Below are 15,090 nucleotides of genomic sequence, written 5' to 3' on the forward strand. Positions count from 1 at the left end.
TGTGTCCGTTCGTCCATCTATTCAACACACCAAGTACCACCATCTCGCATCTTTTCATCATATATTTCCCATATAGAAGCACCGCCATCCAGCGGACATTCCAAGGACTAAACGAAAGGTGGCACACGCACACTTTCTTACGGCTTGCGCTTCGGGTCTACTTCCCACCTTTAACCACCTCGAGTTCATGGTATATACTAGTTCGCTGTATTGATGGCACTGTGGCCGAACGCTCGCTAAACCTTTCTAAAACCAAGGAGGTTACGCCCAGCGAGTATGACGTAGCAAACTTTTTCAGTCAGATAGTGCTCAATGTACATGCCAATGGCTGCTAATGGGAAATGAGAGACAGGAGAATTCGGCTTTTACTTTCTTACGGCTTGCGCTTCGTATCTACTTCCCACCTTTAACCACCTCGAGTTCATTCATGGTATATACATAGTTCGTTGTATTCAAGGCCCTGCGGCTCAACGCTCGCTAAACCTTTCTAAAACTGAGGAGGTTACACCCAGCGAGTATGACGTAGCAACCCTTTTTTGTCAGAGAGTGCTCAATGTAGATGGCAATGGCTGCTAATAGGGATTGCAGCCTGCGCGTTAACTAAAAGCCGAATGCTCCTGTCTCTCATTCCCCATTAGCAGCCATTGAGATGCACATTGAGCACTATTTTTTAGTTTTCAACAACACACAGAAGAAGTCTCTCACCGGTACCACCAGGGAGGTCAAAATGTTATACTTGTTACACACTACAACGGCTACGAGGTACGAACGGGTGCCGCTATAAAAAGCTTCGCCCCTAAAACTCTGATCTCGCATTACTGTTCCGTAACGCTGCACGGTTATGCCGCAGCGCTGTATTCGACCGCCGAGACATGGAGAGCCTTGCCTTCGACCGAACACATGGACGGGTCCTTCCATCTACGCATTTGGCACTCACGTATATACAATAACATTTGCAGCGGCGACTGCAAATGCAAGTGAATAGCGAAGCCACAAACACACAGCAGACATGACTACGCACAAATGAGCCTCAGTACCATATTGGAAGTCGGTGCCGTATATAGCTCACTCACTCCTTTTACATTCATCTAGCCACAGAGGAGGATAAGTATATACCGTCTCCTATGGTACACAGCGTCCCTTTGTATCTTTAATTTCGTATGTATACTTTTACTTTGTTTCCATTGTGGCACATACACTCGGCATACACCCACTCGTCCTGAATCTTCGCCGGGCACAATACCACCAGCGCCAGTCGAATGAGAGCACGCGATTCACCGAGAAACAATACAATGCGTGGTCGCGTTCCCACAAATCAAAAAGCGCAGTCGGCCCGCCTTGCCATGGTTTAATGACGGAGGCTCGGCGTAGAGTTGTATCTCGAAAGACAGCTTCAACGAGCAGGTGGCGATCGCTGCATGGACACCCGTACACCTGCACGCACATGAAACGCAAACTAACGCTCAGCGTCGCACTGCGCACTCTGTTGGTGTTGTTCCTCGAGGGGACGTCAAAACAGGAACGACCTGGAAAGGAAACCCCGCGCGACATCATTCGACGAGGTTATAAAAGTGTACAGCTGAGAGCCCCGCTGCACAGCTGACCGACTCTGCCTGCGCTCCGTCTAAATAATTCGGTGCAGTGCGGCGATGCACATGATTCACCAGCCAGCTGCATGCCCTGCCATGGAAAAAAAAAACTTAAGTTCGCTTATTGCGCTTTACCAAATCTTTCCACGAAACTTCCGTTCAGTCGGCTTAGTGGCGATCAAAGCGGGTTACTTCGTCTTGTTCACTCCTTTGACTGGTTGAAGCGAACTGTAGCTTTTCTATCTTAGCTGCACAGATTTAGTAAGACAGGATCAAAATGAGTTACTTTGTCTTGTTCACTCCTTTGACCATGGTTGAAGCGAACTATAGCTTTTTCTCTCAGCTGCACAGACATGGTGAGACAGCATCAAAGCGGGTTACTTTGTCTTGTTCACTCCTTTCACTGGTTGAAGCGAACTGTAGCTTTTTCTATCTTAGCTGCACAGATTTAGTGAGACAAGATCAAAATGAGTTACTTTGTCTTGTTCACTCCTTTGACCATGGTTGAAGCGAACTATAGCTTTTTCTCTCAGCTGCACAGACATGGTGAGACAGCATCAAAGCGGGTCACTTTGTCTTGTTCACTCCTTTCAGTGGTTGAAGCAAACTGTAGCTTTTTCTATCTTAGCTGCACAGATTTAGTGAGACAGGTAGGGGCCTGCCACTTGGACCCGCGCCGAGAAACGACACGAATGCCACTGGCGAAGTATTAGTGAGCCCACTTTGGAGCAACCACGCGCGTACACCCCGAAATCGCGAATACAATGTATACATGCTCCTCGTCCCAACTAAGCAGCACGAAGCCAATACGTAGACAGGCGTTGCCGCCTCGTAGCCTCACTGTTTCTTTCACGAGGCTTTTGAACTAGGCGAGTCTATATCGTCGGCTGCCCCCGGTAGACTGGTACGAAATCACTGCAATCCGTCGTTTCTCGAGGAAATAAAGAAAAAAAGGCGCACTTTCGTGTCGCGAAAACAGCACGAAAGGTGTACGCAGGGGGTGCGGCCTCGTGCGGTTGGCAGTATGCACAGTTAAATTTTGTTGTTGGCTTTGTGCTGCGGCAAACTGACAACACTGGAGCAAAAAGAGCGCTTGTGCTGCTAACTGGAAACTTTGGCGATGCATTCATTATGCAAATAACAGAGTGTGTAAGAGTTTGTGACGTAGGTGGTGTATGCTCACCCACTCGTACAAGACACACATATAGTTGCTTATTTACAAGCAGTAAAGATACTCGCTGGCGCGGATGATACCCTGCGAATACTGCATTTTCTTTTTCTTTGGAGGTATTTTCATTGAGAGCTTCTGTACACGTGTTTGTAATGTTTGTTCATAATAGTACTTAGGCGGGCGCACGAGTAGGGCAAAACTAATTGAATGATTGAATTGTACGCTCATGTATCACTGGGATTGTACTTATAAGGTCATGCAATGTCATCGCACCTGTGCGCATATACATCTTTTAGCTGCGCGTATATATATATATATAAATATATATATATATATATATATATATATATATATATATATATATATATATATATATATATATATATATATATATATATATAGTGAGAGATAAAGAGAGTTACCATAAGTTTTTCCTTGTCTTACGAAAATATTATTCCTTTAAAAATCAACCTTGTAAATAAACCTTGTTGAAGTTGAATTTCAACCACATTTTTCACTTATGCGTACACTCTGGTTGGGTGCAATTTTCCTATTTCGCTGTGAAGTAAATACACAGGAGAACAGATTTCCACCTTTACTTGAATTTCACTCAAGTATATCGCTGGGTCTATGCCCCCCTAAAGGTGCACCTGAGCGGCAAACTAGCCAGCTACGTTTTTGTTTGGACACACACACACACACACACACACACACACACACACACACACACACGCGCGCGCGCGCGCGCGCGCGCGCACGCACACACACACTAACGTGTGTCAATGTAATTGCTGCCACGGTGTTGTTGACGCGGGTAAACTAGTGCTCCTGCATCATCCCCAATGCTCGTATTTATAAGGTATTAATCAAGTCAGGAGTTATGCTGCCATACGAAGCACACTCTTATCGCGCCAAATATGTTCCAGTGTAGCGCGTATGTTTACAAACTCGGCAATGCGTCTTTTGCGTGCACTGCACGAAAAGGGAAAGCAAAAATGGGCCCCGTATCTGCATGTCACGCTGCGACTGTCGTCGAAAGACGGTAGTATTGCATCTGGACAGAGTGAACAAAACGTTCATTTGATGTTCTACACAAGAAAATCGGTGAATGGTGTTCTGGAGGCGCTGCGTGCATCGAGCGTGCAGCCAATTACAGTATACACCAAAATTGGCGGGCCGTAGTCTTCTTTGCAGGCAACATTGTTATATGGTGCATGGTTAACTTAATCTGGAACTCGTATTACGCCTGTCGTTTTCATTCGTACGGTGGATCCGAAGGCTCACATAAAGGGGCTCCTTGCTCCCTTTATATAAGCCCCTTATCCGTCAAGCGGTAAAGTTCATTCGTTCCACCGCTTAGGCTATTAAACAAGACAACCCCGTCCACCCTGCCTGCACCTCCATCATCTACGTTTACCTTCGCCGTACATCGTTTCTCCACCACCAGTTGCGCAATTTTCGTGGCCACTACCGTCGCTACTTTCAATTTCACGCGACGTCGCGCAAAAGCACCCACGAACTCACGTCACGATGAAAAAAACACCTCGAACAAAATGACAAGAAACCAAAAGAAAGAAAAACGTGCTGCGCTCATGAAAGCGAGCACGCTAGCAAACAAACGAGCAAAGAAACGAGCGAAAAAAAAAATGCACTACGAGAAACGACAAGAAAGCGTGAGCGATGCGCGGTTCAAGTTTTCGCCGAGTCACGTTCTTATAAAGGAGAAGACAATGATTTAAGAAAAAAGAAGCGAAGCTCGGCGCCATTTTCAGCTCAACGGGTGACGCTGACTGCATCGTTTAAAGCTCGCACGGCCGGGAGCTCAAGTTTAAGACCCAGCGAGCACTCGTCCGTCCCATTTTTCGAGGCAGGACGAGGACCAGCGCCAAGTCCGTGGCGTAAACAAAGACGAGAAAACACACAACAAGCGGCGCGCATCAAGAACCTTCGGCGTGTTTACCCTTGCTGCTCGGGTTATGTGCATAAATAAATGCCCACACCAGTTTCTGCAGCAAAACGCTGTCGCAACTGCCTACGCGCGCGAGGTATTTCGGGAAGCACGCAACCTTGAAGGGGGGGGGGGGGGGCAGAGCGAAACAATCACCCTTCCTATCCCAACAAGAGCGTCGTTCATAAAGACTTATCTCTCTTTTTCGCGTTTTACACTATTTTATGTTTCCCTCAGGGCCTCTTTATTTTTAAAGCGCTTCACAGCGCTTCAGTATGACTGCTTAACGCAGGAATGTCGCGTCCTGGACTTTATCAAGTTTTTTTCTTTGTTTCTTCCTAGCTGGATGTAAAGGCAACGTAGAGCGGCACAAAAAAAGAGCAGAGTCAATACGAGTAAGAAAAGGAGTAGCCTGTGGGAAAGGAGTAACGTAAAAGTGGCGAGAAGTAGGGATCACGTAAGCCACAAGAAATCTTTCTAGTTGCCGAAAAATTGGTTCTGGTTCGAAGGTCAAACCCGAAACATATGCCTATCAGGGGGCGGTAAAGCGACAACTCCTTGAAAGGCGTTGGTCCGGGGTTTCGACCACCTGGGTATCAACGTTCACCTAAACACGCGGGCGACTAGGCATTTCGCCTCCGTAGGCATCGAATCTCGGCCGAGATTCGGTCCCGAGACCTTCAAGTGAGCAGCCAAGCACCGTGTCTTTTGGAAGCATTAAGTGCTTCCAAAAGCGTTCCTTGAAGCGTTGACTATGCGGCAACGTAAACTGAAATATATATTATATATATATATCTATCTATCTATCTATCTATCTATCTATATATATATATATATATATATATATATATATATATATATATATATGAAATGAGAAATTATGCAGCTATACAGCAGCAAAGGCTTGATACATACATTAGCATTGTCTTCGATTACCTTGACAGCCAACACAGTAATATAGGCTATGTGGTAGGGAAAACCTGGCGCATTTATTTATGTTTCATTTATTTATTCAATTATTTATTAATTCTGCCGCGCTTCTATTATTGCTAAATCACTCTCAAGAAGGAAACAAATTGCGAATACAACGCGCATTCACTCTCCCGTTCAACCCAATCGCGTACAGCTGCGGACTCCGAATCCCTCCTATAACGCCGGGAAGTAACGCATCACGTCATCGCATAAAGAAGTGCGGAGCCATCTGACTGGCTCCGTGGTCTTGTTGACGAACCACGCGGTGTTTATATTCTCTTTTTTTTCTAAAGTCATTTCGTTCTGTTCGTTTAGAGCAACTTGATGGCGTGTAAAAGGGGGGGGGGGGGATTTAGAGGCAACGTCAGGATGAAGGAGAAGCGGGGGGGGGGGGGGGTTGTTGCTGAGAAGAGATGCCAGGTCGACGTCGTGGACGCTCTATTTAGGTTGCTCGCCGCCGTTGTGTTCCCGTCACGTTCCAGTGACGCCCGCAGGGGCAGGCACCGAGCAGAGGGCCCCGCAGCGACAACACGCCATGCGTGACGTCATCAGAGCCAGAATGTGATGACGCTGCGAATGCCTGCACTTCTCGTCCAGTGGAAAAGCCCGAGGCAAGGGGCGAACGACAGAACCCAGCAAAAAAGGAAATAAAATGACTGAAAGATGGAAGAAAGGGGAGACTTGAGATCGGGGTTGAACTAGGAGAGATAAATAGAAAAAAAATAACGTAAGGACTAAGTGAAAGCGCGCCAAAGCAAGTGTCAGGGGTAGAAGAGCAGTTAATCGTGGGGTCTTCGGCCGCTTGCTTCCACGGTCCGAAAATCGATACGGGCTCGACGAGGTGTTAAGGCCGCGAGTGCTTGCAGGACGGCAAATGGACGAGAGAGAGAGTGTGTGTGTGTATGTACGTGAGGGCACCAAGGGAAAGGGAGAAAGAAGGGCGGGGACCGGCGCGTGTTCGAGTGGGCGAGCAACGGCGCACTTGAGAAGTGAAAGCGGGCCAAACAGGGCGCCAGAAGGAAAAAAAAAAGAAAGAAAGAACGCGAAGCAGTGGAAGATTTTCGAAATCGATTGGTTCTCGGCATAGAATCGCACTTTCTCGCTGCTGCCTCTTCGCAAAACATCGCGCAAAGAATAGATGGGTTTCGCAAGCAAGCTTCGCCTATTCTATCTCCTTACCATAAGCCGCCGCCTGCTCGAGTTTCTTCATTTAAGTTTCGCTGTTTTTAGGCACAGCCGTTGAGAGCGAGCTGTCATGGCGCGCAGGCGGCCAAGCTGAAGCGAAGAAGGTGTAAGCTGCCGTGCTAGCTCATTGGATAGACGGGTCCGATTCTCAATGCGACGGTGGTGCTCACATGGAGGCTGAGAGTGTAAGAACACTCGTGTACGGTACACTTCAGGTGCACGTCAAAGGGCCTCGGATGGCCGAACTGAATTCGGAGTTCCGTGCTTCAGAGATAGTGGGTTTGCCACTTCAAACTAAACTCATCCTCGAATCCTCCTCGCTGGCCATGTTAAGCTCAACGTCCATATCGTATGGTTGTCTCATCTTATGGCCTGGCAGTATCCGTCCGTCCGTCCGTCCGTCCGTCTGTCTGTCTGTCTGTCTGTCTGTCTGTCTGTCTGTCTGTCTGTCTGTCTGTCTGTCTGTCTGTCTGTCTGTCCGTCTGTCCGTCTGTCCATTCATCCAACCGTCCGTCCGTCCGGTATGAAGATTATACAGTATGAAGCAAAGTATTATGTAAGAGTGTGTGGAACAGAGTCCATCAACAGCCAAAATGGCTGATATTTATGGCATGCAGTATCACTGACATTCATTCATATTATCATTTCGGCTGTGGCCACGCGTGTACAAGGCGGGGGGGGGGGGTGTTAAAAGTTTCCAGGTCACGCTTCCATAGAAATACATGGGATAGTGGCCTGGGAACTTGGTAAAGTCTGACCCCCTTCCCCCCCCCCCCCCCCACCTTCTGTACGTTTCTCTATAGGTATATCGGAATAGGACAACTAAAATCCTACACTTCGCCCAAAACAATTCAATGTTTGCAGCACATAGCGCATAACGGATACGTGGTACTAGTTAAGAGTCGAGATAGTATAACTGATGTTTCAGCTCATATTAGAAAACCCGAATGCACGGTGTCACATTTTTCTCTCTCTTTCACTCTACTTTTCGTGCGTGCTAAACAACCAATCAGGTATTAAGAGGGTACTCTTCTGCTTTACGTGGACCACGATACAATTGGCACATGGTTGGTAATAAAGGTAATACCGCCATTTCGAAACAGCAGATTTTACATGATAACTTTTTTCTCGTTTTGCGTTTCATTGTGATTTTACAGCTGCATCACATATGGACCTTGAGCGAGCACAAATAAGGAGCGATGTTACTTTAATGAAACGGGCGCTCATTCCTTTCGAGCTGGCCAATCTCCCGTCCGGTCCTTATAAGTGGGAGTCCTGTGGGTACAGCCTTTTAGGCTACACTGTGGAAAGTGTGCCCACGCATACATAAATGATCGATGGCTCCACCAATCGCGGCCTCGTGGCAGCTGACGGAAACCCAAGCAAGCAAGCAAGCGAGAAAGAAAGAAAGAAAGAAAGAAAGAAAGAAAGAAAGAAAGAAAGAAAGAAAGAAAGAAAGAAAGAAAGAAAGAAAGAAAGAAGGGGAAAAAAAACTCTAGCACTGAGTCGGTGAGACAGTGTGGGGTGAGAGCCACCACCGTGCTGTTGATCTGTGCTTCACTGGGCACCACGCCATGATTCTGTGACGTCAATGGAGGCTCCCCTATGGCGACCGGTATAGAGTGCCTACGTCCACCAGGTGACGAGGCCGCGGTGGAGACCGCCATCTTGAAGCCCCTTACGCCATCTGGCAAAGTTGTAGAGAGTATAGCGGCGTGAACCGGCCGTCTCCTGCCCAGCGGCGCGCCCCGATCCATGAATGAAAGTGCCTCCCCCCGCCCTCTTCCCGCGGTTCCCGATTCCAAACTTGGCGACAAACCCTGCCGCTAATGAGAGAGAGCCGGCCGGCAATACAATGGCACGGCGGCGCGCCCTTGTCGTCGTGACACTGCATTCACACACATCCTCCAATGCACTCCCTTCGTACTCTCCGCTCTCTCCATCAACCTCGTTTCCCGGCCTAAATAGATTTATCGAACCTCTCCGCGTCGCCCCGCTGCATTCAGGCATACGGCAGGGGCAATTCAATTATTCGTCGAGAACGGCAGCTGCAGCACGCTGCACTAGGGAAAAAAAAAGTTCCAGTTGTTGGTCGCCGGGGCGAAGTCAGAGCCGAGTCTGGAAGTTGAACACCGTACTTACGCAGAGAGCGCGGTCGTGCGGTTAATGGCGTCACCGTGGAAAGACCACCCGGAGTATTATGACGACTGAAGACGTGGCAACGAACTTGAGAAACGCTGGGTCCTCTCCTCGTATTTTTCTTGTTCTATCTCTCTGTTTTTGAGCACTAAAAACTTGGCTGTTTGCCTGCTCGTGCAGGTCACGATATTTGCGTTGAACCAGATTATGTCTTACACCGTGGTTGAAGCCAAATAATCGAGAGCCAAAGAAAAGGAACGGTAGGCCACACCTGATAACTCTGTTACAGCAGCCGACTTCATGGGAGAAAATGAAGGGCAAAAGGCAGGGTAAACGTAAAGAGCTCAAGCAAGTCGTTCTTATATCGTAGTTGTTCACCATGAGCAAAGCCAGATTTTTATTTTTCATCTGGGGGAGGGGGGCATATGTTTCAGCGCGTATAAGTGCACATAATAATAGAGGTGCACACAGCTGCGTATTGCGTAACTCGCTTGTCCGCAAAGTATCGAATAACTATAATGATTTATGTTGAGCATCTTACAGCATGTTAATGCCACCTCAAGAGAGTTCACAAGGGGCTTCAGGAAGGCCAGCCACTACTGTAGTCTTTCGGGTTCCTCGCGTGAAGGCTCGAAGGCTAAAGCCTTAATTGCCTCATCAAATGTAAAAGACGTCACCATCGGCGTCCACGCCAGTGATGCAACGAATCGTCAATAAATGGTGACGTCATCTTCATGCCAACAGGACGTGAAGCGTGACGCCATGTGATGACATCTTGAAAAGACATTGTCGCCAGGTGTATATACACACACACACACATATATATATATATATATATATATATATATATATATATATATATATATATATATATATATATATATATATATATATATATATATATATATATATATATATATATATATATATATATATAGAGAGAGAGAGAGAGAGAGAGAGAGAGAGAGAGAGAGAGAGAGAGAGAGAGAGATGGCTAGAGATGGCTTTTGCCTCGGTGAATGCATAAGAGACTTATGGCCACTTTTTTTCTTTTTTTTTCTTTTGCACTGAGGAGCCACTTCCATATATGAGTCACTAGGCGTCAAGGCTCGACTTTCGAAAGTGTACTATTCTAGTATGTATCCTCGAACGGCATGAATGTATAAGCGGTCGTGGACGTTTCTTCCTCCCGAAGCTGCAGCCATAGCCAGATACTGCTATACGGCAGAAGAAACGCGGGCAGGTCGGGAGATGCGAGAACGGTGCATCTCTCTCACGCGGGCGCTGATGATTTTTGTGCCACGAGGCCGAGCCAATGCACACGCATATTTCAGCCGACTGAGCGCTAACCGAATCACCGTTCTAAATCGACTCCGCGCTATCATCACCGTGATATTCACCATCATTCTCAGCCTGTGTTTGTCCACTGCAGGACGATGGCCTCTCCTAACGACGGACAATTTATCTTACCCTGTGCGGGCTAATTAATTCCGTGAGTTCATCAAGCTCTCTGCCTTCTCTTGGTAATACGTGACTTCAAAACGAAGCAGCTCTGTGCGTCATTGTCTCGTTGTCACGGAGACAATGACGGACAGCGTTACACAGGCTAGTGAAAGAGCTGCTTCGCATCTAAAAAAAAAGTCACCACCATATCCACAAAGTGAATGGTGTAACAGGCGTTTGCTCAGAGATGCACGTGGCGTTTCTTGGTGAGACCATATCTGTAGGAAGGCTTGTCAACGAGCTAGCGCACATGGTAGGATAGAGTATATGACGCATGCGCAGTGGGGAGAAACGCTAGCGCAAAAAAATTGCGCACCCTATTCTAAAGCTTCCTAATGTAATAGAAGCTCAATGGACCCTTTTCATAATTCGCAAGTGCGCTTCTTTGAGCTGCGTATTTGCCCCAGTAATGACGGCACCTGTCATGCTTCGGGCACAGATGCGGTCCTTGTTGAACGACCTGAGCCTTGTATATTATGAGTGTTTATATCAAGAGAGCCGACTACACTTTCCACGTCATTGTGTAAGTAAACAGCGTTTGGACGGGCTGTATCAAATTGCATAGCAGGTAAGCTAACTGACCGATTTTGAAAAGGGTCACAACTCATTGTTATATACGTCTGCTTGAGGTGCATTTAAATCGGTGAGTCTCAAACAAATGTTGAAGATTCTTCCAACACAGCTGTGACTGAAAGGACTTGCGAGAGTATACAGACAACCAACTTCGTGGGTTCTTAACCTCTTGTTTTGAGAGTAATATGCGTGCATGCGACAATCACAACACGCTGTTTTGCACCAAGCTCTTAACGCAGAGCTTAGATGAGACAAGAGAGATGCATTTCGAGACGACGTGTCTTCAGACAATATAGTATAGTGACCATGGCGCGTATTCTGAGACGACCCTATTCGGCGATAGCGTCGCTCTCCGTGACGTTATAATCATGCTCGTCCAATGACAGAAGCGAGTGCTTTTTCACTTTTCCAGAACTTGCCTATAGGTGCGTGCTGCAAGCGATATCACAAAAAGCAATTATACCGTTATGGCCCGTTTGAAAAAAATATAATTTCATACGCAAAACAGAGAAAGAGAGAGGCGGAGAAATTCACTGCCTCAGTGTGCAGAGGCATAGTCAACCCACATGTGCTATTTTACCGCAACTTTTCTAAAAGAGAATATCGAGCATCAACAGTCATTAACCGTACCCAGTGTAGAACGTTTGCCGGAAAATACGGCGTGTGTCGCACATATACGGTATTGTGTGAAGGTGCGGCTCATAAACTGTGCGCTTTCATTATTAAAAATAAACGATGCAGGGCGTATACGTACTTCGTCTTGATTGCAGCTTCAGTAGTAGGTAATCCTTATCTACATTACTATTATAGCTTGCTCAGACTTTGTGATATGGAGTAGCCAAGGCAATATGCACATCAACCTCTCCATAGCAAAACAGTTAAAACAGAACAGAACAGAACAGCTTGCTCAGAAAAGGTATCACACACACACACACACACACACACACACACACACACACACACACACACACACACGCGCGCGCGCGCGTGCGCGCACGCGCGCGCTAGAGAAAGAGGAAAGAAAGAAAGAAAAAAAAGATAGAAAGAAAGAAAGAAAGGCAGAAAAAAAGAAAGAAAGAAAGAAAGAAAGAAAGAAAGAAAGAAAGAAAGAAAGAAAGAAAGAAAGAAAGAAAGAAAGAAAGAAAGAAAGGGTTCCTATAACACACGACTGCAATGGGGACAGACGGCCACGCAAGGGTGCAGATTGTTTTGACGGCCCACGGCCGAGAGCTCATTTCCGCTGTGATGGATCAGCGTGCACAACGCGAGCCGAGAAAGGAGGCCGCGGCCGAGCAAAGATTTATTAATGACGCTATTAAGAGGGAAAAGCTGCCGCGGTGTTAGCGATAGTGAAAGGAAATTACGGCGGTTGGTGGCTGACGCGCAGTGTCCTTTGGAAAGAGATACGATGTTTTTGATGCATTACAGCGTGCCCGTCGCTTGTGTATGCAGCTTACCCTGTGCACAATGTTAGAACTACTTCCTAATAAGACTAAGTTAGCTGCTTGGACTTCTTGGTTTGGCATGAGACAGGACGAAAGCGCATAAGACGGGGGCAGAGAAGAGGCTTGGCACACACAAAGCGCTTTTTAAGTGAATATATACGAACAGCGCAATCTAGAAGTAGCTACAGAGTAACTATGACAGTAATAACTAGAAAGCATAACTATGGAAGCGTAACTACATAATTACGTTTCATAAAAAAACATAACACACACACACACATACACATATATATATAATATATATATATATATATATATATATATATATATATAAATATATATATATAAATATATATATATATATATATATATATATATATATATATATATATATATATATATATATATATATATATATATATATATATATGCGCGTGTGTGTGTGCGTGCATGCCAGGGTCGAAATTTCCCACATATGGATTTAAGCTTCACCTTTTCTTGCTGCAGTCAAATTTTCCTTATTTCCAAATCTCGGTGTATAGTCTATAAGCTGCCATTTTCTCTTTTTCCAAACACGCGCCCCTTTCGCAAGCTACGAACACATATCCATATGAAGCCTTCCGTTGGTAAAGAAAGTATAAGTACACTAAATAAAATCGAAGCAACTGTAAACAGGCGAAAGAACTAAATCTTGGCAGTGCTGAGTTCGAAAGATTTTTATATATAGAGTGAAATGCCGCTCGCAGCACCTGCTGACGTTTTCTCGACTTCTTCCACAATAATGAAGCTGCAGCCGCAGGCAACTCAGGCTTCAGAAACTTTAATAACATTGGCGGGAGAACCTCCCACGGGCAGCCCCGCCTTATGCACAGTTTGCTCATTCGAGTCCGAGGCTTTAATCACAACGAAGCCAGCGAAGCGTACAGTGGTTCTACAGCGGTGTTCGTGCGATATACACGCTTACACAACAAAGAAAAAATAAGGGGGGAGAGGGGGAGCGTGGACGTGCTGTCCAAAAAAGCCACATTCTCCGGAACACCGCGTGATGGATCACCACCGCGCGCATGCGCCGACGACCGCTGCGTAGCGCTGGACAAGTACACGTTGGTCCAGCGCTATGGCTTGGTGGCGCTAGCCACCGCCCGATCTAAAGGGTACAGCCATATCAATCCATCCATGGTAGAGTGCACTGTAACTTTGGCACGCCTACTAGAGCACGCGCACACACACACCCTGCGCAGCTCTTTCTTCCTATCGCGTACCCTTCTCTCCATCAGCGCCGATGCATCTGCGGGAACAGCGCGAACGATGGAGGCTCGGGGAAAAGTGGAGACTGCTCAAGGCAACGTCAGCAAGAAAGAGAGACCTAATTGTATCAGCCAGCAGCGTATATGATTGGGGCTGACACTAATGGATGTCGGCAACGTGGGTGTACTGCTTATAGCGGTACACGGAAAGACGTATGTCTTTTTTTTTTCGCGCACAAAAAAAAAACGTATAGTAGAGGGCAAGCAAAGTATACGCTTCATATATAATTCGGACATGGAAAAAAGGTAATTATAATTACAATGAGGCCTCTAACGCCTCATCGTAATCTTATTTATCATACCGTAATCATAATCATTTAAGAATATCGGCTGATGAGTGCATCTGACTGGATTACACCTTCAAAACGTCAAAGCGGGCATTCGTAAAACTTACATTTGAGTTTATCGTAGAAATTGCGATATTTGCTCGTAAAGAGAAATCTAAATTTCAATGAGTTTGGCTGCAGTGGCTGACGATCTGTAATGACATTCTGCACAGTGTACACTCCTAATTAGGTCCTGGTTCAATTTCGGCTATATCCAGCAAACAAGACGAAACATTTCTGGTAATCTGGTTATATCCAGTAATTAATGTGGAACCTGATTAAGATAGTACATGCTAGCGAAAGTATTATAGCATAGAGGGACATAACGTGCTGTTTTTTTCTCTTTTCTTTTTATTTTTTTCAGTGAGATCTAACGAACGATTTGCTGCACTTCGCTACGTAATACCATAATTGTGCCTTTGTAAATTCAACAGAATTCTTGTCTGCTAACGTTACACAGGTTTCTACAAAGAAACGGGTAAATAGTACTTTGGCTACTTCATTCCTCTACGTAGTTCAGCAAGAAGTAAGGAAATAAAGAATAAATTACGGTAATAAGCTAGTAAATAAATAAATTACCCTTAATTGAAAACAATAAGATGTGAGTGAAGAATTCGCTGAAGCAAGTTTACAAGCACACGCTTACGTCAGCCTTCGTCAACAGTATACCCCCGTAGCGCGTCACTTATGAGCTGCATATGACTACTTAATTACCTTGTACCTTCAACCTATGTATATACGCACTAAAAGTGTCATTTTAAGCATTTTTTTTTCGTTCTTCAAGAGATGTCAGAGTGCACGCAAATTTTCGCATAGTAGAAGGACGCACGTCCAAACTCATTTTTCCCCCTCCATAAACTCCTTAGTGTCACAGTGTACTGTGGGAACGCATAAGAACAACAAAAAACACAACACAAACAACGTTCTCGATA

The sequence above is a fragment of the Rhipicephalus microplus genome, chromosome 5 (genome assembly GCF_043290135.1).
Source record: "Rhipicephalus microplus isolate Deutch F79 chromosome 5, USDA_Rmic, whole genome shotgun sequence".
Classification (NCBI taxonomy): domain Eukaryota; kingdom Metazoa; phylum Arthropoda; class Arachnida; order Ixodida; family Ixodidae; genus Rhipicephalus; species Rhipicephalus microplus.